A 26,268-nucleotide genomic window follows, 5' to 3' on the forward strand; every position below is an offset into this window, starting at 1 on the left:
AAGAGACCGCTAGCGGGAGCAGGGTACAATGGGAGTAGACTCAGGAGATCCAGTAAGCAAGCCAAGGTCAAGACAGGCAGAAGACAAACGATGTCAGGAACGAAGCCAGGGTTGGTACACGGATAGCCAATATAGGAGGAATGTCAGGGACAAGCCGGGGTCGGTACACAGATATCCTTGCTTGGATTCTCAGAGAACCACAGGGGAGCTCAGACAATGTTGCTTAGGTAAAGTGAGACAGACTGAGCATGTCTTAAATAGACAAGCCAGCTAGGAGGCGGGCCAGGAAATGATGAAAGGGAAGCACATAATTCCCAGGGAATAGCAGACGATGCCCATAGGAGAGCACAGAGAAACACACATGTGAAAGAACAGCAAGGAAGTAAGACAAAACAAACAAGAGGATGCAGGCTAACTTGTGACACCACCCTTGGTGTCAGTGATAGGAAGAGTGCCCCATCGTTGGTGTCAGTGAAAGCAATGGAGCTTCATCGATGGTGTCAGTGGTAGGAAGAGTATCCCATTGTTGATATCACCGATAGGAAGAGTGCCCCATCGTTGGTGTCAGTGAAAGCAATGGAGCTTCATTGATGGTGTCAGTGGTAGGAAGAGTATCCCATTGTTGATATCACTGATAGGAAGAGTGCCCCATCGTTGGTGTCAGTGAAAGCAATGGAGCTTCATTGATGGTGTCAGTGGTAGGAAGAGTATCCCATTGTTGATATCACTGATAGGAAGAGTGCCCCATCGTTGGTGTCATTGATCGGAAGAGTGCCCCATCGTTGGTGTCATTGATCGGAAGAGTGCCCTATCGTTGGTGTAAACGAGAGCAATAGTGCCTCATCGTTGGTGTCAGTGGTAGGAAGAGTATCATATCATTGGTGTCAATGATAGGAAGAGTACCCCATCGTTGGTGTCAGTGATAGGAAGTGTGCTCCATTGTTGTTGTAAGTGACAGTAAGAGTATATGTCAGTGGTAGGAAGAATGTTCCATCATTGCTGGAATATATCAATGGTGGAAATAATTCTCCAAGGAAAAATAAAGACAAGCAAAGGGTCACAACCGGGTTGTGGACCACAGTTAAGAGACCACTGATATAGTATAAATGTGTATAAAACCTACCCAAACCTGAATATGCAAATTAGTTCCTGTCAAACCTGCCAAGGTAATTGATGCTCCTGTCAAGATCCACCAGACAGCCAGAAGAGGAATAAAAGCTATGAAAAATATGGCATCCCTAGCATCTTTGCCAAATACCTCTTGTCACCGTGCATATCATACAGCACCGCCTAGTGACTGAAAGGGACAGACCCACCAGTAATTAGAGCACCAGGATTTGCCACATTGAGGTGTTTTAAAATTTTCTGTGCTTCTATCATTTTACCATTATGTAAAAAGGTCCATTCCCAGATCAGGAATACTGCACAGTAATTTATTAATTACAGGTACTAGCACTGACAATTTAAATATTGTAGATTCACTGCAGTCCCGGCCCTCAATTCGTGTCCAGGCCAATTTTCAACTTTCAGTGCTGTCGCACATTGAATGACAATTGCGCGGTCATGCAACACTGTACCCATAAGACATTTTTATAATTCTTTTCACACAAATAGCTTTTTGGTGGTATTTAGTCGACAGTTGTTTTATTTTTTGCACTATAAACAAAAAAAGAGCAAAAATTTTGAGGAAAAAAAAGTTTATTTGATTCTATTATAAAATTTTGCAAACAGGTAATTTTCCTCCTTCACTGATGTGCATTGATGAGGCTGCACTGATAGGCAGCACTGATGAGGTGGCACGGATAGACAGCACTGATGGGCACTGATAGGCTGCACTGATGAGGCGGCACTGGTGGGCATTGATGAGGAGGCACTGATGATGCTGCACTGATATGTAGCAATGGAGGGCACTGATAGGCAGCACTGATTGGAGACACTGACGGGTGGCGCTGATGGCACTGCTGGGCACAGATGGGCAGCACTGATTGGCACTGCTGGGCAGTACTGATGGGTGGCACTGCTGGGCACGGATGGGCAACACTGATTGGCACTGCTGGGCACAACTGCTGGGCAGTATTGATGGGTGGCACTGCTGGGCACGGATGGGCAGCACTGATTGGCACTGCTGGGCACAACTGCTGGGCAGTGGTGGGTGGCACTGCTGGGCACTGATGGACACTGCTGGGCGGCACTGCAGGGCACTGATCATCAGTACCCTAATGATCAGTGCCGATCAGCTGCAGGTTATTGGCAGTACTTTCCTCACGGTGTGACAGCGTGAGGAAAGTGCTGCCGATAACTAGCAACTGTATTTACTCAGCGATCTGCTGTGTCAATGGACACAGCTGTTCACGTGGTAAAAGGCCGATGTGATTGGCCTTTTACCTCATCATGTGGTCACCTGTGTTCGTAGGACACAATGATCACGGAGATCGCTAGGTGCGTGCCTCCCAGAACTGGACAACCGTGCTGTAGCCGCCATTCGGCTATAGCACGATAAGGATGTGGTTAAGGTAAGGTGCCATACATACACATACTAGGGACAATTTAGACAGGAGCCATTGAACACATCGTGTCTTTGGCATGTGGGAGGAAACCAGAAAAACCAGAGGAAACCCATACAAGTACAAGAAGAACTCATGTGCTGGCTGGGATTCAAGACAAGGACATTTCTGCTGCAAGCCAAGAGTGCTAACCACTCAGCCACTGTTGTGGTTTACTTGTCTTCTCAGTGCATGTCTATGGGCTTTGCCACTGCATGCCTATATACAGAACACTTGCACCTTCACTGCACTAATAAATAAAAACAATATAGTCTGCTAAATCTGCAATTAATTTCCTTGCAGCAATTGTTCAGCAGGGATGCTGACTGCATTGCCAGACATGCACATACAACTGGAACCAAAGCTTTATTTAAATTAGTAGTGCACTGAAATGAAAATTTTGGACGGAAACCAAAAATTCAGCATGCATTTGGCCGAAAACTTAAACGGACAGTTTTTAAAAAGATATATTTTTAGATACAATTGTATTATATTTGACTTTTTAATTAATATCATGAATTTAAATTTATTTTCAACACCTTTTTTGGCCAATAGGCTGCTTTCACACTGAGCAGTTTTTGAAGCACTTTTGCAATTAAAAAAAGGCTCAAGAAATATGCTTCCCTTTAAATTCATTGTATGTCTTCACACTGGTCCATTGCGCTTTGCTTGCGATGTTAAAAATCCTGCTTGCCACATTTTTGGTGCATGTTTGGTCAGTTAGAAAAAAAAAACGCACCAAAAAACTTCCACACCAATGCATTTTTTATTGCTTTTTGCATAAACGCACTACAGTCCATTTAACATGGCTTCTTATGTGACACATTCACATTTATGTTTTTTTGAGCTGCTGTGTTTTTGGAAAGGGTCAGGAACTTTTTTAAACACAAACTATTGTTTCTGTTTAAATAGTCTTCAATGGAGACACTACAGAAAAACGCATGTAGTATTTTTGACACGGTTTGCGTTTTTAATCTGCTCAGCAACAAGTTGGCCAAAAAAAACAAAAACCATTAAAAAATGCAATATGCATTAAAAGAAAGCATCAAGAAGCACATGCAAAAACACAAAGCACTCTGCAAAGCAAACAAAATGCAAACTGCATTGGTGTGGACCAGGCCTGAAATACATTGAAAATGCAGCAAACTTGCATTAATAATTCAAGTGTTACTTTTTGAGTCACATGACCTTTGAAAAACACATCCTAAACATGGTAAAATCATGGCAAAATTACAGGTAAAATTGTGCATTTTTCCACACCGTTATCTGTACCTTTTTTCCTATTGGCAAGATGCCGGTAACATTTTCGGCCAATATATGCAGTACTAATTTAAATACAATATGCCTAGCAAAAAAAAAATCACTTTAACCCCTTCATGCCTAAGGGTAAATCAAATCTAAATGCCTAAGCACAATTTTGCAGCTTTGACATGTGTTAGTAAAAGCATACATATCATCACAACTACTTTGTACATCCAGGTGGATTATACCGCGTTTTTTTCAGGACAAATTGGGCTTTCATTTGGTGGTATATGGTACTGGATATCTCCTAATTTGTTTTATTATCACAGGAAAACTGGCCCAAAATAGTAAAAAAAATGTTTTTTTATTTAGCTGTGTGTTTCTTGTTACTACCATAACCTACCATCAAAGAACAACCCAAAATAAATTCTCCAGCTCTTGACGATTGCAGCGATACGATATATGTGTATGTTATTTGTTGTTTGTACCCGTAGTACAGCCCGGAAACAATAGTGCACATTTTGTTTTTGTCTTTTTTTACCTAAAACACACTGAAACTGACATTGACACTGATACCAATTTTTTTTGTAATCCTGGCTTTTGACCCTGTCCTTTTGACCTTGACCTTTGACCCTGACTTTGACCCAAACACTTACCCTGGCACTGAACTAGATCAAACCTTGATCTAGGTATTTTTTATTTTATTTTTTAATATGTATTCATTTATTTTTTTAACAAACATTTTTTCCCTCTATGCGAGGAGTTAGAGAGATACAATGTATCTCTCTCCTCCATTCATAGAGAGAAAAAAACAAGGGGGCCAGGCTGTATAGTGACTGATCACTGTGATAGCCAACCAGAGGCTATCACAGCGATTATGTGATCCAGAATCGGGAGTCCCGGGTCCCGATCGTTAGAACGGGACCCAGTGTTCTCAGTGACACTGCAGTCTTTGTGCTGGGAGCACGCCGGTTGACGCGCTCCCAGCACAAAGACAGGTATGCAAATATGCGGCCCCATGGAAAAAAGCCCAGTTCTGTGAGGCTGCATATTGGTTACGTTGGCGTCAAGGGTTTAGATGTTACGCAACTGTTGCAATAAACTGTTCAACCTTTGTGGAACAATGAAAATACACTGTACATTTCCAAATACAAGGGGCATTCAAGTCAAACCGGGACTTTTGAGATTATATAATAAAAGAACAAATTTCAAGGAGTGGAAACTGCATTTATTTTTCAACATACTCCCCTGCTACATTTATACACTTATCCCAGTATTTAACTAACGTCTGGAAAACTTTGGCATAGAAAGATTTGTCAGTACGCCTGAACCATCCTAGGACAGCCTGCTTAACTCCGTCATCAGTGCTGAAATGCTGACCACTGAAAGATTTGAATCTTGTGCATTTGCATGACAGGTTATGCATCGATTATTGATTGTTCACAGGAATGACTGCTGTGGGCCGGGAAGCACCACGGCCGGGATCATTACTGACGGATGTACGGCCATCTTTGAAACGTTTACACCATTCAAATATCTTACTGCGGCTCAGAGTCTCATCACCGTACTGTGCTTGAAGTCTTCTGAATCCTTTGTTCACAAGAACCTTCATCACCACACACTGTTCCATGCACGCACTAACACTGTTATCTGCCATCTTCATTACCAGTCTCTGGACCAGGGGCGGACTGACCATTTGGAAACTCGGGCACTGCCCAAGGGCCCGGGGTCAGTAGGGAGCCCTATGAGATGCCCCTGGTACCTTTTTCATAGGCTTTTTTGAGTTTGGGCAAGGACACAGGGGCCCCATGATCCCCTATTGCCCGGGGGGCCCCATGAGTTGTCAGTCCGCCCCTGCTCTGGACTGGCCTGCGATATATGTGCCGTCAGTAATCGGACACACTTGCCACTTACTACTGCATGTAGTACCGCCATGCTAGAATCCCTATTTATATCCGTAAAATGAAAAGTCCCGTTTTGACTTGAATGCCCCTCGTATAAGCTGTGTCCCTGAAAACAGGGCAACGCCAAGTCCTGGGACTACCTTTAGCTTTTCGGATTTGTGTTTAGCAAACCTGCAGGACCAGCATGCTTTTAATTAACAACAAAAATTACACCTAGCTTTAGATGTTGTTGGTTCACTTACAGAGGTATTAAACTTAAAAGCAAACATTTATTAAATGTCCGCTTACTAATTCTTAGATGTGGCGGTTGCATTAGTTTTCTTTTTTAGGGTTTCTCGCTTTTATTTTCACTTGGTGATCTGCCAGTAAGTCTATTGTTTTTCAACAGAACAAGCTGTGCTGCAGATGTAGCAGTTAGAATGTTGAGACAAACCATAGAACACTGACATGGGTGCTTACAGTGATCAGCTATTATTTATATACAATCTTTATCCTAAAAGGAACAAAACAGTTGCTGTAACTGCTTAAAAAGGTGTTAGCTGGAGTTTGTCTTCCAGTCGGATAATGCTGCTGCCCAGAGGTGTCTCTGTTGCTCTTTCATTCAGAGTTTTAGCATTCTAAAGCTGGCCATGAATTATACAATTGTCTTGTACAATTTTCCTTTAGATTTACAAAAAAAAACATAATATGAGGTCAAACCTAAACACTTTCAATTTGCAATCAGGCAGATCCTTGCACTACATCAGGGGTGTCAAACTCCATTTTATCGTGGGCCATATCAGCATTATGGTTGCCCTCAAAGGGCCAGTTGTATCTGTAAGACTAGATGTCCAGGGTACCCCACCCCCCATTACATCAGATATCAAGAGTCCCACACCCTCCCTAACATCACCATGCACCCCCTTTTGGGGCAGAGCTGGAAAGCAGAAAGTGCAGAGTCTGGAGGAGGACCAGAGGAGGAGGGGAGTCAGTTACCAGAGTCTACTGAATGCTGAGACCAGGGGAGGTAGAGATGAGGGGGTGCTGCAGCTGCAGTGAGAGGTGCAGGATTTGGCAGAGGAGTTCCATTCTCTCTGCTGCTGACTGCTGAGACAAGGTGGGGGTGGAGACAAGGGGGTACCTACAGAAGAGGTGCAAGGGCCACATGAAAAATGTCCTAGAGGGCCGGATTTGGCCCGCCAGCCTTGTGTTTGATACCTGTGCACTACATAGTTGTAGGTAAATCTAAAGGAAGCTGAAAAAGAAAATTGGATAATGTATGACCAGCTTTATTGTGTTAATGGAAGGATCACAAGATAAAACAGAGGGGAAAAAGCTTAAAAAGAAAACTAATGCAACCACCACATCTAATGGTTGGTAAGCTGAAATATATTACATTTTTGGTTTTGAGTTTACTACCACTTTAAATACAGGAACATATTAGGCTACTTGTATTAATACAGAATCGCTGAACTTGCGGCTCTAACTACTTTGATTTTTCTGTGCAGTTCTATAACAGGTAGACAATTTATAGTTGTATTGCACATATTTATTACAACAACTGTCATGTTTTATTTTTTTCTGAATTAATTTTGTTAATAAAAAATACTGCATTTTTTTTGGTAATGTTCTCCTTTTGAACCAGTGGGAGGAGCTCTAGTCACCCTAACACATTTTCCAGACTCTTGGTTTCCTTCTTTTATTTAAAGCCTAAATATAAAAATAGCTGGTTGCACACAGAACTTAATGGGTCATCTGAGTGGTGACTAATTCCTTTTTTCAGTTCAAGGGTTCAATCATACAAAGGCAGCTGTCAGATGTAAAGAGGGCAACATTAAATAAGGAAGTATACTTTCCCTATGAAATTTCAACATATTCAAATATGACAGTTCCAGCGTACATTATCACACATGAATGAGTAACCAAGACAGTGATCCTGACATTCATATCAAGTGGAGAGGAATATTATTTAGAAAGAGTAGTTTTCAGTTTTCTGAACTTTTTACATTTTGTAAGAGTAATCCTTAATAAAGCAGAGCACAATGCGTCCTTTACAGCATAGCTTTTATACAGAGTTATAGCAAAAATATGTAGACGAGTCAAATTTAGCAGCAAACATTTCTCCTGTATGGTTTTTTCATTATATTATAAAGAAACATCTGTCCATTCCTCCATCATCTGGTGTATAGATTTAGGCATTATAAGGGCACCTTGAGTCAAAGAGAATAGCAATCATAGAACAGCTTGAAAAATGATTAAAATCTATTTGCAGAGCATTCCAGGTGTCAGGTAAAGAAATGTGTTCCTGAGTCAAGGTTCCCATGTAATAAACATTTTCTATAGTACTATGTAAGATATGTGCTATTTTGTCTGTATTAGCAATACCATAAAAGCCCAAAGCTACCCCCCCCCCCCCACCCTCCCAAGCCTTTTTTTTCTTTAATTTCAAATATACATTTCACAGACTGACCATATGACATGCAGAGTTCTCTACCTCTTTAGAACTTCTCCCAGCAGTAGGTAGCCCTAATCAGAGTTTAACAATGACATCCCGAGTGCGGATTTCTGCATCATTACACTTTGCGTGCCGGGCATCATTTTGATGCACCCTTAGTGCAGGTCCATGACACCCCGCACCCAGACGTTGTGCCCAGACTCCCAAGTTGGATCAGTGGACCATGGGACCATGGGGTTCCTGCACATTCTCCCTCCAGCTTTCTGCCCCTACCTCTGTATTAATGTTAAGAGTGATTGGACTATATGTTCACTGATTACATGCCATTGCAAATTACAAGCCACCTGCCGCGGTGGCAGACGGGACTTGCAGTTTCTTCAACTACACAAAAAATGGCACCCGTCCCAACCTATAACCAGCCTTAGCAGTAAGGTGCACATGGAAGGGCAATGCGCATCGCAAACAAAGGATTTTCTAGCAACACTTACCAGCCAGCCTGCAAAACAACCAATTTTGCCATAACAGTTTGTGTTAAGAACAGAGGGTTTTGTTTGCACACATTTGCAAATACATGCAAAAGCCACAGTCCCGCGTCAAGGGTCCTCTGTATACTGTGGATCTAACTCTAACATTTACAGAGCCTCCATAGTAGGAGTACATATATCAATGGATGGGTTAAGGGCAGGTGTGCCTTGTGGGACTGTGGCTTACGCATGTATTTGCAAATGTGTGCAAACAAAACCCTCTGTTTTTAATGCAAACTGTTTGACAGGGCCAAATTGGTTGTTTTACAGGCTGGCTAGTAAGTGTTGCTTGGAAATCCTTTGTTTGCTATGCGCATTGCCCCTCCTTGTGCACCTTACTGCTACAGCTAGTTATAGGTTGGGACAGTTGTCATTTTTTGTGTCGTTGGCTAATTTGGATGCAGGGATGCACTGGGTGCCTTTACTGTCATTTTGCTATAGCTGGATGTCACGTGTGTCCCTGTACCTTTAAGTAGGGATGGGCTCCTCCAGGCACACCTGCCTTAAACCTATATATTGATATATGTGCTCCTTCTATGGAGGCTCTGAAATTTTAGAGTTGGTCCACAGTATACAGAGGACCCTTGACACAGGACACAAACAAAACCTTCTGTTTTTAACGCAAACTGGTAGACAGGGCCAAATTGATTGCTTTGCAGGCTGGCTGGTATTATCTGAACATTGTAACTGCCTTAGATGAGTTGTACTTAAGGCCCTTTTCACATGCGTAGGAATCCACTGGTCAGCATGGGATCTGTCCCATTTACACCCAACTGCCCTTCGATCCACTAGATGGAAGGGGAATGGGACCCTTTCTGCTTCTCTTTAGTGGATCGGATTGGAGGTAGGTGGGTGTAAATGGACACAAGTCTGTTTGCACCAGCCGCTACATAGAAGTGAATGGAGGGTCCAGTCAGTTCTTTCTGAAAAACTGACAGGTGGACCCAGTCGGACCAATAATGTGAAAGGGGCCTAATACACAGTGAATCCCAACTGTGCCTGCACTATATTGTTGTCATGTCTTAGGGATTAAAAGAAAATCCCAAAATGATAAAAATTTATTGAATGAAAGAAGAATCTCTCTCCAGGTATTTTTACATGTGGTGTATATGATCCTTTCCCTGGAATATTATCTTTCTCCCACTTCCAAACTAGCTTAAAGTATAACTAAAGTCAAAACTTTTTTTATTTTTTACAGTTTTGGATAGAGTGGAGAAGGATTAGAACACGTGTTGGGTTTTTATTGCTGTCTGAGCTCCGTTAGGAAGATTCACCCTCTCTATTTGTCCTGTTTTTGTCCATTATCATTGAAAGTTGAGGTAAAAGAAAATCCCAAATTTTGGGTTGACACCAGTAGAGTAATATAGGGGAACCTTTCCAATGGGGACAGTTCTGGTGACCTAGGGGTCCCCAAGGATTTCCCCTAATTTGCAGGGAGTTCTTCTCACTTCCGGTTTTGGCTATGGGACAAGAAGTGAAGGAAAATATTCCCAATGGGAAAAAAAAAGATGACAAAAAAAATACTGTCATGGGTTATTATAGCCCTTCCTTATTCTATCCAAAATGAAAAAAAAGTTTGCCTTTGGTTCTACTTTAAATTTACTATGAAATAAAAACTCACTCTATTACCCATAGCTGCCATAACACTCAACTATGCAACTATGCAAAAAATTACAAGTAAAGTTGAATTTTCGAATTTCATGGAGAAAATGCCAAGTGTTCTCTGAATGGTACCCATACCGAGTGAGCGACGCTCCGTGTTCACTATCAAGCAGGGCCGCCACTTGGCATAGGACTTGGAAGCTAGCAGCAATCACTTTACTAGTAGTGCCTGTTACAGTGATTTACTGGATCGGCCAGTTATGGCACCAAGCTGGTCCAATGTAAATATGCAAAAAAAGCCATACGTACATTTCAAGTTTAAGGTCTAGGCCTGGCTATGCTATCTGGACGGAGTGCCTGGATCACAAGCCTGGCTGAACAGAATAACAGCATAGCACTTTCTGGCAGGGTAGGAGACCTGATTCTTCTCTTATATCTTCATTTATAGATCTTGTCCCCTCTCTGGCAATGCGTTTTTGAAAAGCAGTGCATGCATTACTTCTGGTGAGATACAGTGCGATTTCAGCTCATTCAAATGAATGTGCTGAAAATTTCACTGCATTGAGTTGCATAGGAGTGACAAAGAAACATGGACCATGTTTCTGTGTAATATAGGTATGAACCAGCCCTCAGGCTCTGTTCACACTGCTGCGACCCCAAAGTCATGAAAATTCTAGTGCGACTTTGCATTGCGACTTGCTTATGAATTCAATGTGACTTTGACTGTGGTCAGTCATAACAATACAAAGTGTAACACGTTACTGAACTTACAAAACCCTCTGAAATCCAGCCAAAGTCACGAAGATAAGACAAAGAAATAACGTCCTTGCAACTTTTGTGATTTTAACATTGTAGTCTATGCACTCATGACCCAAGGAATACACAGAAAAGTAGTGCAGGAACTATTGGGGAGTTGAGTCGCAGCAATTAGGATGGCACCCATTGAAATGAATGTGCTTAGGCTTGTCATGTCACACTTTCTGTGTCACACATCACATGAGAAGTCTCAGCAATGTGAACCACAGCTTATACTAGTTCTTATTGTTTCTCTGTATTGTTGCTACATAAACATTGCAACATTGTAAATGTAAATCCTGTAACCTTTTCTTTGTTTAAAAATGTCTGTTAGCCCTCATGCACACGAAGTTTTGATAACGCTGGTAATGTTAGCTGTGTAAAGTCACGTTAAAAATGTGTTTTTTAGCCGTTTTTAGCATTTTTGCATTAGCGTTTAGTGGCGTTTTGCCGCGATTAGCAGCGGTTTCCGCCATTTACGGCTTTTATAGTTTTTTATCTTTTTTTTTACCCCCAATTTTTTTGGGGTCAAAAAAATTCCAAAAATGCCAGTTTGCGGTGTTTTACAGCGTTAGAGCGTTTGTACAGCCAAAAAAACTCCTCCAGAAACGCATTAGTTTTGTTTTTGTTTTTTTTCTGCCAAAAAATGTCCCAGCCAAAAAATGTTGATTACAGTCTGTGTACATGGACACATAGGATAACATGCTGGGGAGTTTATTGACTGTAGAAAAAAAACGTCAAATGCCAAAAACAGCCGCTGTAAAAACGTCAAGTGTGTATGAGGGCTTAAATGAGAAGTACAGCCAAAGCACTTTACTGCTCTCCTGTGCAGGGGCGTCCCTAGGCAGGTGCGGGGGGTGTGAGCCGCACCGGGTGACACCTTTTTCAGGGGGTGACACTGGACCCGCTCTACTAGGAGCGGAGTGACCTATCGGGCACTCAGTGTAGCTTCATGTAGTAGGTAGGGGGAGGGAGAGAGGAGGGGGGGAGAGAGAGGGCAGATTGAGAGAGAGGGAGGGGAGAAAGAGGGCACAGAGAGAGAGGGAGGGAGAGAGGGCAGATTAAGAGAGAGGGAGGGGAGAAAGAGGGCACAGAGAGAGAGGGAGGGAGAGGGGGGAGAAAGGGGGCAGAGAGAGAGAGGGGGAAGAAAGACTGCCTGCTTGCTTTAAAACTTACCTGTTTGTGGAGCTCATGGAGAGATCAGTTAACCCCGTATAGGTTGCAAGCCCACGATCCCCACAGGATGAATCAGATCTGCGGATTGGGGAGCATAATGGATCGGACTCCAATCAATTATGCTCAATCCGCAGATCAGATCAATCCTGTGGGGATCGTCGGAGGGGGTGTCACCAAGTGTTCCGGCACCAGGTGACACCAACTCTAGGGACACCCCTGCACCTGTGACCCATTTTCATCTGACAGCAGATTGAAGCCCGCTGTTGGCTGACTTCTCTCACCCATTCCAGGCTGGGGAAAGATCCCGACTTTAAAGTCGGGATCCACCCCAGAGTCTTGAGTGGTACCTGGCTCAGCCTGTCAGTGATCTGCTGAGAGCCTGAGCCAGCTGCTCCCTCCCCCCCCACAGCCCAGTGATCCTGTGAGCACTGGGGGGGGGGGGGGGGTGGCAGAGCAGACAGTAGTGACTGACAGTCCTGCTCTCTGCTCACAGCAGCATTGAGAACTCAGCAGTCAGCTGTCATGTGATCGCTGAGTTCTCACACTTCGAGCCGGTGGGGGGCAGATGCAGCATCAGACGAAGATCGGTGAGTATAATTTGGGAAAAAAACCCACACTTCTCTTTTAAAAAGAAAATCTGCCACTGAGTTCCAAACAGTAAATTATAGGCTATAGAAATACTTTTCAACTCTGAAGTTTGACATGTTTATTAGCATATCCCATTCCCACAAGCTGAACAAAATCAGTAGAGCTCAGAGATGGCATCACTATGGCTGTGCTTGATTTCCACTCTCTGGCTGAGATTGTAATGCTTCTCACTATGTCACTTCCTCTTTTAGTTTTAGAACTGCTCTAATTATTTCTGATGCCCCCCTCATATTACTGCCTGGATTTCTGCAATAGATATCACTGGAACAGAATTTATATCTGTTGGTAAAGAACAGACAGGAGAGGCCGAATTTTCCCCCCAAATAAATAAAAAAATACAAATTCAGAGGAGGCCTTTGTGGAAGTGAAGAATTTATATTTAAACAATATTTACACACATTATGCATAAACTACAATATCATAAGTCCAGGAGTGGCAGTTTGATCATGTGATTTGTCCATAGTTTTTGTTAATGCAAATGTTTTATTTGTATATATACCAGAAATTAATAATTTAGAATACACTTAGCATATAACATAAACCATTAAATATGACCTAAATATCTGTCCATGCAATTCAGAAAGTCCACAGAAAGCAAGTGACCTGCCCTGATCTGTGTCCTCCAACTGGAACTGTAAGTACTGGATATTTAGCAGCGACTGTACTGTACTGCGGGGAATGAACGTAAGAAGATTACATAACACAGCAGTGGTCACACATTGCACACAATTTTTTTTTTCTTTACAGCGCAAATAGCCAAAAATTGTTTCAGGCCAAGTACAGTATATGGCAATTATACCTTGGGGGTGGATCAGAGCAGGGGCGGACTGACCATTTGGAAACTCGGGCACTGCCCGAGGGCCCAGGGTCCGTAAGGGGCCCCATGAGATGCCCCTGGTACCTTTTTCATAGGCTTTTTTGAGTTTGGGCAAGGACACAGGGGCCCCGTGATCACCTATTGCCCGGGGGCCCCATGAGTTGTCAGTCCGCCCCTGGATCAGAGTGTAATAATCAGACCTTGAATTGTACGGTTAGGTCCCATTCACACTGGTGTGCTTTTGCTGTGCTTTTCTAGGGCGACAAAAGCACATAAAAACTATTCCCCATGAAATTCTATGTAACTGTTCACACTGCAGGTGCTCTGAAAAGTCCTGCATACTGCATCTTTGGTGCAGTTTTTCAAAAGCGCACCAAAAAAGGCACTTCATAAGTCAATGGGAACACATCAAATGTGCACCAGTGTGAATGGCCCTTAAGCTGCACAAAAAGGACATCAAAATTGGCACCTCGTAAGTCAATGGGAATGCATCAATTGTGCACCAGTGTGAAGGGCCCTTAACCCCTTAACCCCTTAACCCCTTGTCACACAAATATGCGGCCTCACAGAACTGGGCTTTTTTCTGTGGGGCTGCATATTTATATGTACCTGTCTTTGTGCTGGGAGCACGCCGCACAGTGCGCTTTCAGCACAAAGACCGGGGTTTCACTGAGAGCCCCGGGTCCCGTTCTAATGATCGGAACCTGGTACTCCCGATTCCGGGTCACATGATCGCTGTGATAGCCTCTGATTGGCTAGCACAGTGATCAGTCACTGTACAGCCCAGCCCCCTTGGTTTTTTTTCTCTCTCTGTGAATCGAGGAGAGAGATACATTGTATCTCTCTAACTCCTGGCATAGAGGGAAAAAAATGTTTGTTAAAAAAAATAAATGAATACATATTAAAAAATAAAATAAATACCTAGATCAAGGTTTGATCTAGTTCAGTGCTAGGGTAAGTGTTTGGGTCAAAGTCAGGATCAAAGACCAAGGTCAAAGGTCAGGATTTTTTTTTTAAATTTGTATCATCAGTGTCGGTATGTTTTAGGTAAAAGAAACAAAAAAAAAAACCCAAAATGCGCACTATTGTTCTGGGCTGTACTATGCGTATAAACAACAAATAACATACACATATATGGTATCGCTGAGATTGTCAAAAGCTGGAAAATTTATTTTGGGTTGTTCTTTGGTGGTAGGTTATGGTAGTAACAAGAAACACACAGCTAAATTAAAAACATATTTTTTTTTTACAATTCTGGGCCAGTTTTCCTTTGATAAAAAATAAATCAGGAGATATCCATTACCATTTACCACCAAATGAAAGCCCAGTTGTCCTGAAAAAAACGCGGTATAATCCAGCTGGATGTACAAAGTAGTTGTGATGATATGTACGGTTTTACTAACACATGTCAACGTTGCAAAATTGTGCTTCGGCATTAAGATTTTTTACCCTTAGGCATGAAGGGGTTAAGCTGCACAAAAGCGCATCGGTGTGAAAGGACCCTGAGCCCTGGTTCACACTGATGCGGTACAGAATGCGCAGCATTTTCAGTGCGAATTCCGCAACGCATCAGAATCACACCCCGGTCATGCGAACAGTTGCGAGTGTGTATGTTAACACCCTGAAAGTGGTCCACATAACGCGGTGCGATGTGTAAAATCGGATCCTATAGGTGTGAATACCCATGCAATCCGATTCTAGTGCGGACAAAAAAAAGGGTCCTGCATGTTTTTGGTGCGATTAAAGCCATACAAAATGTATGGCTCCAATCGCACTGCACACAAATTGCATGTGCAGTGCGGTTCCTGTGCGAATCACATTTGATATACCGCACCGCATATATGTGAACCCAGGCTTAAGGAGCACTTCAAGAACAATCCTTTAGTGAGTCCCAGTGAATTGTCATCTGATAATCATAAATCAAAATTTTTGTACAAATTGTTTTTGAGCAATGTTTTCTCAGCAGTTTTCACTGTATTCCTGACCCAAGGTTTAGTTCAAGTCTGTAAAGTAAACCCCTGTGTATTTCCTGTTTAGCATTTGTTTCCTGCGCCAACAACATTCAAAGCTTGATAAAAAATGTTCTTCAATACTTCAACATTGCAACTTTTTCTATTTTTTTTTTTTTAATTGTAAAGAAAAAAAAAGATGTCTGCACTTTATTTTAGTGGCACTTGACCTATGCATTTTACAATTGTACTTTTATTGGGCTGTAAAAAGTAGCATGCTGGGAATAAAGAATTTTATCAAGGGTGATAGGTCCTGACCCCTCATATCTGTATACGTATATCTATATTCCCTATTGTAATGAAACATAGATATAAATGAAGAAAACACACTACAGATTGTCTTTTAATGCTGGAAAGGATCAATGCTCACCCTGACACTCATATATCAGAGGCCATACATTTATGTACTACTAGTAAATTGTTATAGATTCTAAATGAGTTCCTTTGTTGATTTGCAATTTAAATGTTTTATTGACATGTCATACATGTAACAGTTTATTTTACTATATATTTGCCTTACTCTTTTATATAGTTGATATTACCCCTGAGTACTCTAGATTTCATTTTCAGATGAATACAAATTGTGCATGTCAAGCAGTGCCTTCTGTCATTCGCCTTGAGACTTGGTGCCAGGTAAAATGTTTCAAGTGGGATGATCAGACCTTCCCCTCAGGATGCGCAAGTCTCACGCAATCAGCTCTAGGGGTCATAACCTACCTGTGCAGCTGTCAATCGAGTTCTTGACGTTATCATTGTCCTCTATACTACATGGCTTAACTCACGTTTTTGAGCCTTTAATTTTCTCATTGTGTCACCACCTCCTGCGGCGTGCCTAAACACCTTCCACCTAAAACATGACACAATGGATGATACTAACAGACATGCTGCTATGGAGACATAGTGGTTTGGGGACATTTTTATTGATATTTTTTGGTCTTTAAGATTTAACCACTTGCCTACCGGGGACTTTTACCCCCTTCCTGCCTGAGCCAATTTTCAGCTTCCAGTGCTGTTGCACTTTGAATGACAATTGCACGGTCATGCGACACTGTACCCATATGACATTTTTACAATTTTTTTTCACACAAATAGTGCTTTCTTTTGGTGGTATTTAATTGCCACTGGGGGTTTTATTTTTGCACTGGAAACAAAACAAAGAGTAAAAAATGAAAAAAAAAAAAAGGTTCTCTTTGTTTCTACTATGAAATTTTGCAAACAGGTAATTTTTCTGATGGGCACTGATAGGTGGCACTGATAGGCCACTGGGCACTGATAGGCGGCACTGATGGCCACTTATGGGTGACACTGATGGCCACTGATGGGCACTGACTGGTGGCACTGACTGATTGCACCAACTGGAGGCACTGACAGACGGCACTGTTGGGCACTGATGGGTAACAATGCTGGGCACTGATGGGTGACATTTCTGGGCGGCATTGCTGGGTGGCACTGATAAGCAGTGCCCTGATTATCAGTGCAGATCTCCCATGTCACATTTGCCGGTTATTGGCAGTACTTTCCTCACACTGTGACAGCGTGAGGAAAGTGCTGCCGACAACCGGTAACTGTATTTACTTTGTGATCTGCTGTATCATTGGACACAGCTGATCACGTAGTGTGATTGGCCTTTTACCTCATCATGTGATCAGCTGTGTCTGTAGACCCACAGTCTCGGTGCGCTGGGCGGTATGTTTGGGATCATTGTCATGTTGAAAGACCCAGCCACATTTCATCTTCAATGCCCTTGCTGATGGAAGGAGGTTTGCACTCAAAATCTCACGATACATGGCCCCATTCATTCTGTCCTGTACATGGATCAGTCGTCCTGGCCCCTTTGTGGAGAAACAGCCCCAAAGCATGATGTTGCCACCCCCATGCTTCACAGTAGGTATGGTGTTCTTTGGATGCAACTCAGGATTCTCTCTCCTCCAATCACGACGAGTTGTGTTTCTACCAAACAGTTCTATTTTGGTTTCATCTGACCATATGACATTCTCCCAATCCTCTTCTGGATCATCCAAATGCTCTCTAGCAAACTTCAGACGGGCCTGGACATGTACTGGCTTAAGCAGGGGGGACACTTCTGGCACTGCAGGATCTGAGTCCCTGGCGGCGTAGTGTGTTACTGATGGTAGCCTTTGTTACGTTGGTCCCAGCTCTCTGCAGGCCATTCACTAGGTCCCCCCGTGTGGTCCTGGGATTTTTGCTCACCGTTCTTGTGATCATTTTGACCCCACGGGGTGGGATCTTGCGTGGAGCCCCAGATCGAGGGAGATTATCAGTGGTCTTGTATGTCTTCCATTTTCTAATTATTGCTCCCACAGTTGATTTGTTCACACCAAGCTGCTTGCCTATTGCAGATTCAGTCTTTCCAGCCTGGTGCAGGTCTGCAATTTTGTTTCTGGTGTCCTTCGACAGCTCTTTGGTCTTCACCATAGTGGAGTTTGGAGTGTGACTGTTTGAGGTGTCTTTTATACTGATAACAAGTTCAAACAGGTGCCATTGATACAGGTAATGAGTGCAGGACAGAGGAGCCTCTTAAAGAAGAAGGTACAGGTCTGTGAGAGACAGAAATCTTGCTTGTTTGTAGGTGACCAAATACTTATTTTCCACCATAATTTGCAAATAAATTCTTTCCAAATCAGCCAATGTGATTGTCTGGATTTGTTTTCTCATTTTGTCTCTCATAGTTGAGGTCTACCTATGATGCCAATTACAGGCCTCTCTCATCTTTGTAAGTGGGAGAACTTGCACAATTGGTGGCTGACTAAATACTTTTTTGCCCCACTGTATATATATATGTGCAGCTTGCTCCAAAGGCTCTGCTCCATCAGGAAATGGATTGAAGACAGGATCAAAGCGCCTTTTTACACAATTAAGCACTTTTAATGTAAAATTTTCTAAGTTTGTTTCACAACTCTGTACTCCTTGCTGCCTTACTGTATAACTGATCTTTATGTAGCTGTGTGCATTGCTCCATAGACAACAATGCATCTATATCCAGATCAGTAAAGAACATGGTGTTTTTTTACTCCCATGATGAAATAGACTTACTTTATAAATGTTGTCTATGTCTCAGAATACTTGACATTATACAGTATGTTGAATATATATACATAGATAACCACTGTGTGATCATATATGTTTTTTTAATGAGTTTGATGTGATTAGTTGTGTTTATAACTCTGCACAGTGATGTTTGATATTGGCATTCATCATATAGTGAAAATTGTATTTCTGGCTATTAAGATCTGAGATTTATATTGCTGTTTGGTCAGGGAGATGATCTGCTTTTTCTGCTTTTTTTCTCTACTGCAGTTTAGTAACACTTAGTGGTCTCTTCCCAGCCCCCAGGCTGTGACTGAATAGTGAAGGAGAAGCAGCAGACTAATGAGCTCAACTCTTGACTGTCACTCAGATTCCCCCCATCAGCATGCTCCTTGACAGTACATGGATTGACTGGCTCCTTGTGCTGTTTCTTCTTCCCACTCTGAGCTTTGCTGTACAGTGGATTACAAGATGCTGATGACAAATCAAAGTCATTTACTTTTATTTTTTGTAATTACAAGCAGTATATCTACAGTATCTATGTATTAGTAAATAAAGATTTGTGCGAATAAATGTGTGTCTTTTATACCTACTTAGAGTTCAGCTTTAATATCCAAAAGGATAGCGGCAGCAGACATAGATTGAGAGCCTGGCATAGCGTGCATTCAGCAAAGATTTTGTTTCTGAGACTGGACAGTTATGTAACTGGAGAAAGGTCTCCTGATTTCCCAAGCCTAGTGATCCATGACATGCAGTGCCTCCAGGCTGATGAACAATATTTAATCAGATCACTTATTAATTTCCTGCCGACTCTCTTGATGTAAAAATTACCCTTCACAAAATAATGCCAGCGATCAGGTCGCACAGAGAACACCGAAGGGTACCTTGAAAAAAGGAGAGATGGTATGGTAGCTGGCACGCAAAGTTCAAAAGACTAAATATAAACAGACTTGTCGCTATGGAGGGCAATAAAAGAGCATACTGTATAATGAATTACTGAAACACACTAGGGCAGTGTTTCTCAACATTTTTTTGGTCAAGGCACCCCTTAAAAATCTACATAATCATGAGGCACCCCATTCTAAAATATAAAAACTAAACTAATAGTTTTACATAATGCATCAACATTCAAACACGTAGGATACCTAATTTCAGAGGCGCTTTAATATTCCAAAGCAAACACAACTTTGCACTCTGGTACTGACTAGTATTCCAGGGTTTCTCTCCCTCACTCAGCTAATATGACCCCAGTGCTGATGGAAAGGGGCAGGGAAGGGGTAAGGCTGTACAGGCACCCGACCTTCTCTTCATCAACTGGTGACATCATTGCTTCTTAGGACAATGGCAGCTGATGAAAACCTATGGCTTTGTGTAACTAAAAAGCAAGCTTCATTCATCCACTGGCTTGTATACTGTTTTTAGACAGACAATTTTTAGGCATTTTGCCAAGGCACCCTTGAAAAAACCTGAAGGCACACCTGGGCACCCTGGTTGAAAAAGGCTGTAGTAGGGTTTCCCTCCTGGAAGTGTCCTTATCATTTATGCCCCAATGTTGGGTTCCTCCATCTTAGTCCATACAGCTGTAATTTTTGCTTTTGTTTTTATGCAGGTCTTGATATACCATGGACTGTTCCACCGCTGTAGACTGCCGGTTGTCATTGATGCAGGAAGCAGTGCTGCCACCACCTTCTGAACCAGTACAGTCTGAATAAAGGGTGCCATGCGGATGCCATACTTTCATAGCATGACCTGAACCTTTTGGGTAGAACAAAGAAGACATACTGAGGGTATAGCTCTGAACTGAAGGGAAGTCCTGCAGCCTGCCTGGGAGGCCTCTTAAATGCATGAAAAATTAGCCTGGAATGGGCTTTAGGCAGTCCTACTGAGTATGCACATCAGGAAATGGTGTCTACATACATGACTACAAGTTCAAATATGGCTGTCCCCATGTACAAGCAATAATTGCAAATTATACAAATGAAAGAGTTATTTTTAAAACACTAACATACTGCTACACCAAGCTGATTTTTTTTACTCATATGTCCCATTGAATAGACTGTTTAATTGAGTCAGAAAGCTAACAGATCAGAGGTTTACAATATTAGCTGTACAATTGTCTGTCTTTGGCTCTGCAGATATCGTCTTGCAGACTAGACATTTCCACCCACTCACAAACCAGATATCCTCACCCACTTACAGCTTCATATGTTGATCCTGAGTACACTGCTGCATAATTTGTGGTTGCCTGGCTGGAAACTGTAGCTCTCAAGCCACACATTTCTGTACAACATATGTCCCACATTTCGCACACTAACAAAACAACTAAATATTTCTGCTACTACATATAACCATTTCACATGCACAACTGTTCATTTCTTTGCACTGCTCCTTACCATGTTGGACTTGTGATTTCCTAGAACTAAAATATGTTTAAAAAGTTGTATTTTCAAGGTAGCTATGTTGTATCTCTCTTAAACTGTCAATGGTAATTTACACACTGTGTTCGCAGCTGTACACCTTCTCAGGTGTCAAATTGGCTCCATGCAGCCGCTGCATCCTAATAGACATCAATGGGACTGCCTGCATCCCCAATGCGAATAATCTTAGCCATTGCACAGGGTATGCATTGATACATTCCATGTGAACAAGGCCTTACACCCATAAGGTTCAAGATTTAGTATTCGATACATGCTGGATACAGAGCAAATATAGCGAAAGTTGAAGTGAAAGGCTTTTTTGAGATAAAGAAAACAAAAAAGTTTACTTTACAATGAAATATTCCAACTCCAAAGCCGGTGGTGTTAGCATCTCTGGCACCTGGGGGTGATAATTTTTTTTAACGCCCTCACCGCCAACACAAACGAAAATGACCTGAAGCAATAAACCCATCTGTACAGGTGGCCAAATGACACTAACAGTGTGAGGGGCATATAGAAGCATAGTTAACCGCTTCTTGACACTGCCTCCTGGCCCTTTAACAGGTTCTAAATGACGGGAGGCAGAGGTGGGCATTCCAACTATGTGACCACTGTGATTGGCAGTCACATGATCGTAAAGCTCTCGGTCGCAAGTATGCATCGGGAGCTTTCTGGTATTCACTAGTTACTATGCTGGGAGCACATTCACCTAAGGAGGCATATATGTGGCCTCTTGGCGTTAAAATAAAAAAAAAAACTGAGCCAGCTCCCCCTCAACTCAGAGTGCAGGTGTCACAAATGTATAACAGACAGGCAACTTTACATTGTACAACCAAAAATTACCTATACCCCTCCCCAAGCCCTTATTTCCTACGGTATAGATCTCTCCTAACATCCGTAAATCCCCTCTCCTGGCTCACCCCTCCAGTATAAACCCCCTAGCACATACCCCTCGGTACAGACCCCCCCACCAGTATAGGACCCTCAGGACATACCCCACGGTACAGACTCCCCCACCAGTATAGATCCCTCAGAACATACCCCTCGGTACAGACTCCCCCACCAGTATAGATCCCTCAGGACATACCCCACGGTACAGACTCCCCCACCAGTATAGATCCCTCAGGACATACCCCTCGGTACAGACTCCCCCACCAGTATAGATCCCTCAGGACATACCCCTCGGTACAGACTCCCCCACCAGTATAGATCCCTCAGGACATACCCCTCGGTACAGACTCCCCCACCAGCAAAGATCCCTCAGCACATACCCCTCGGTACAGACTCCCCCAGCAGTATAGATCCCTCAGGACATACTCCTCGAAACAGACTCCCCCACCAGCAAACCAGCAAAGATCCCTCAGCACATACCCCTCGATACAGACTCCCCCAGCAGTATAGATCCCTCATGACGTACCCCTCAGTACAGACACCCCCACCAGTGCACCCCAGCACAGACCTCTCAGTACAGACCACTCCCCAGCACAGACCCCTCACTCAGTACAGACTCCCTCCCACACACAGGTAGATATCCCCCCCCCCAGTACCTTTCCCCAGAACAGACCCCTCAGTACAAACATCAACTCCTCCCTCCCCAATATAGACGCCTCAGCAGAGTTGCCAACAACCCCCTTCTTCCCTACCCCCTTCCTTCATTATAGACCCCTCAGTACAAATAGTACCATCACCCTCCAGTACAGACCCCTTAGCACAAACACCCCATCCCAGTATAGACACCTAAGTACAGACACCAACAACCTTCCAGCCAGTACAGACACGCAGAATTGTGTTTTCCTTTAAGAGTATCAGGCATGAAAGTGCTTCTCTGACCTGTCTTCTCCCCCCCACGGTCAGGTTTATACTTCCTGCCTTTATATGCCAATTGTCTTAGGCCTCTTCCTTTGTTTCTATCCCCATTCGCTTGTTAGTTGCCTGGCCTAAGAACCATACTAACAGAATCAGTCATCATAGTCAAACAAGGCTCCCTGAGTCTGGGGGCAAAGAGGCTGAAAGAGGCAGTTTACTCATTCTGCTTCAATTCACCCGGGATCAAAAAGACCCAATACCCAACAGTGCCTGCACCTACCTATATTAATCACTTGACTACCAGGCACTTTCACCCCCTTCCTGGCCAGACCAATTTTCAGCTTTCATCACTCTCATACTTTCAATGACAATTGCGCGGTCATGCAACACTGTACCCAAACTAACTTTTTATAATTTTTTTGAGACAAATAGAGCTTTCTTTTGGTGTTATATGATCACCACTGAGGTTTTTATTTTTTTGCTAAACAAACTAAAAAAATAAAAAATTTTGAAAAAAAAAAAGTTTTTCTTAGTTTCTGTTATAAAGTTTTGTAAATAAGTAACTTTTCCCCTTCACTGATGGGCACTGATAGGCTGCACTGATAGACACTGACGATGAGTCACTGATGGGCACTGATGAGGCTGCGCTGTTAAGCGGCACTGATGGGCACTGTTAGGCGGCACTGATAGGTGGTACTGATGGTCACTATTAGGTAGCACTGATGAGCACTGTTAGGCGGCACTGAGCACTGATAGGCGGCACTGATGGGTATTGATTAGTGGCACTGATGAGCACTATTAGGCGGCACTGATGGGCACTGTTAGGTGGCACTTATGGGCAGCACTTATGGGCAGCACTCATGGACGGCACTGACAGGCGTAACTGATTATTTGATGGTCACTAATTGCCAGCACTGATGGGCACTATTGGCTGCACTTATTGGGCTACACTGATCACCAGGACACTGATGATCAGTGCCCTGATGATCAGTGTAGATGTCCCCCTGTGAAATGTCGCTTACTGGCTCTCTTCTCCTCACACACTGTCAGCGTGGGGAGAGGACTGCCGATAACACTGTTCAACAAATTTTTATTTTTTGCCAGTTTTGGAAACAAAAGGATCCATTTCTTAATGAATTTCACATTCTGAGTTCAAATATAACAATGAAATTTGTCAATTGGCTCTAGTTTTTCTGTAAACGGAAAGTTTTCTACTATAGGCGTAATGACTACATAATGCACAATAATTATATAGATAGATGTCTTTCCACAAATATAAAGCAAGTGATATTGACTACATAACAAAGCCTAAATGGCATAATATATTGCATAGGATTACCAAGAAAAATTATAGCCATAAGCTAAGTTGAATCATTTTAATACTTAGGATTCTCACTAGTTTTGTCTTCAGTTTGTGTCGGTTTTGCTTCTCTTGGCTTTTCTCTTGTATTCGAGGAAAGGGCTCTTACAACTGCACGTGACTACACGCTTCAGGTTCTTCCTCACTTGACTCAACCACAAAGGATTCTGGTGCTTTAGGAATTGGTAGCCCCTCTCCATGAGGAACTGGACGTATTGCCGATGGAATATTTGGATAGTGCACAGATAACTTTTTCTTCTTATTTAGCCCTTTTACAATTGGAGGCACCATACAAAAGTAACAATTACTAACATGATCTGTTGGCTCTCTCCAAATCATTGGCACAGCGAAAGGCATAGATGCCTTTTTTCCATTCAACCATTGCTCCAGTGCCGTCCCACAAGAATTGCAGCATATATGTGGTGCCCAGCTCTTGTCCTGGTCTCCTATCTTGCAGCCAAAATACAAGTTGTAGGCTTTCTTAATCATTCCTGTTATCCTCCTTTTTTGTGAGATAAAAGTTATTTCACCGCAGATATAGCAGAAATTATCTGCTTTATTCACACAAGTTCGAGGCATTACTGAGTAGCCTATATAAGCATAAAACGAAATGTAAAGACGCTGTTGAACTACAATCAGCTACAGATACTGCAGCTTTTATGCAGTGAAGTGATGCAATTAAAGGCTAATATTGCATCATCTCAGTATACATGCAATTTTCTATTGGTCACCAGTATCAATTGCGGAATATGCAGCTGAAGTTGCATCATAATTTTGAATGGCTTACGTCATTAGATGGGTGAATATATCATGGAAACTAGAGCCAATCAACATTTTTTAGGGTCATTTTCGTTTTCAGCACCCCAGAATTATGTAAGATTAGCTAATTTTATGCCAAAAACTTTTTACCTGTTAAACAGTGATAACCGGCATTTCCTATTTATCCATTGATCAGCTGTGATTGGGCACAGCTGGTCACATGGTAAAAGCGTCTGTGATTAGCCGGTTCTGTAGCCATGTGATCAGCTGTGTCCGAAGGAGTGGCAGTTGTATGGACGAAAATGCCTTGCTAATGTCAGAGGTTAGAGGAGAATGGGCAGACTGGTTCATGATGATAGGAAGGCAAGAGTAACTCATGTCAATATGGACCAAAATCTCAGGAATGTTTTCAACACCTTGTTGAATCTATGCCACGAAGAATTAAGGCAGTTCTGAAGGCAAAAGGGGGTCCAACCCGATACTAGCAAGGAATACCTAATAAAGTGGCCGGTGAGTGTATATCCCATAGTACTTTACCAAAGACATGTAGCAGAATACATTTTGACCTAAATTTATTTCGATTTTTTATGGGATATGTTTTATGGCATAAAGTAAAAAAATATTTTTCAAAATTTTCATTCTTTTTTCTTTTATATAATAAAAAATAAAAAACCAAGAGCTGATTAAAAACCACCTAAAGAAAGCTCTATTTATGTGAAAAAAAAATTTGTTTGGGTACACTGTTGCATGACCACGCCATTGTCAGTTAAAGTAGCGCACAGCCACATAGCAAAAAATGGCCTGGTCTTCAAGTGGGGTAAATCTTCCAGACGGTAAGTGGTTAAGGTTGGGGGGCTGAGGGGGTAGCTGCACAGAGAAGGTTTTTCACCTTAATGCATAGGATGCAGTAAGATAAAAAAAAAAACCTTCTGCCTTTGGTGCCACTTTAAGTTTAAAACTCCCCTAAGCCTTCTTTAAATCTAAAATGAATACATGCAATATATTAGTGATCAAGTGAATATAAACCATATAAATGCTGCGCTACATTCAAAATTAAAGTGAATGTGGAATCCGATAACATAAATCAATATAGTGACAATATTATGTAAATAAATATATAAGTGCTTAATGATAACAAAAATTATCACATCAAACACCCCCAAAAATTATAAAAACACAAACTT

The 26,268-nt window shown here is 42.4% G+C and overlaps 1 protein-coding gene and 1 long non-coding RNA gene across 2 annotated transcripts in view; one reads left to right on the forward strand and one right to left on the reverse strand.

Annotated features, from left to right (window-relative positions):
* CHN2 (chimerin 2) overlaps positions 1 to 26,268 on the reverse strand; it is a 435,484-nt gene that overhangs the window by 360,291 nt on the left and 48,925 nt on the right. The gene's annotated exons all lie outside the window — the stretch shown is intronic.
* LOC149468593 (uncharacterized) lies at positions 13,448 to 20,746 on the forward strand. The gene is made up of 2 exons (XR_016311683.1): positions 13,448 to 13,502; positions 20,352 to 20,746. It is a non-coding gene; the product is annotated as an uncharacterized LOC149468593 (long non-coding RNA).

The sequence above is a fragment of the Staurois parvus genome, unplaced genomic scaffold (assembly GCF_062004578.1).
Source record: "Staurois parvus isolate SC_StPar_1 unplaced genomic scaffold, SC_StPar_1.0 ptg000082l, whole genome shotgun sequence".
NCBI classification, from domain to species: Eukaryota; Metazoa; Chordata; class Amphibia; order Anura; family Ranidae; genus Staurois; species Staurois parvus.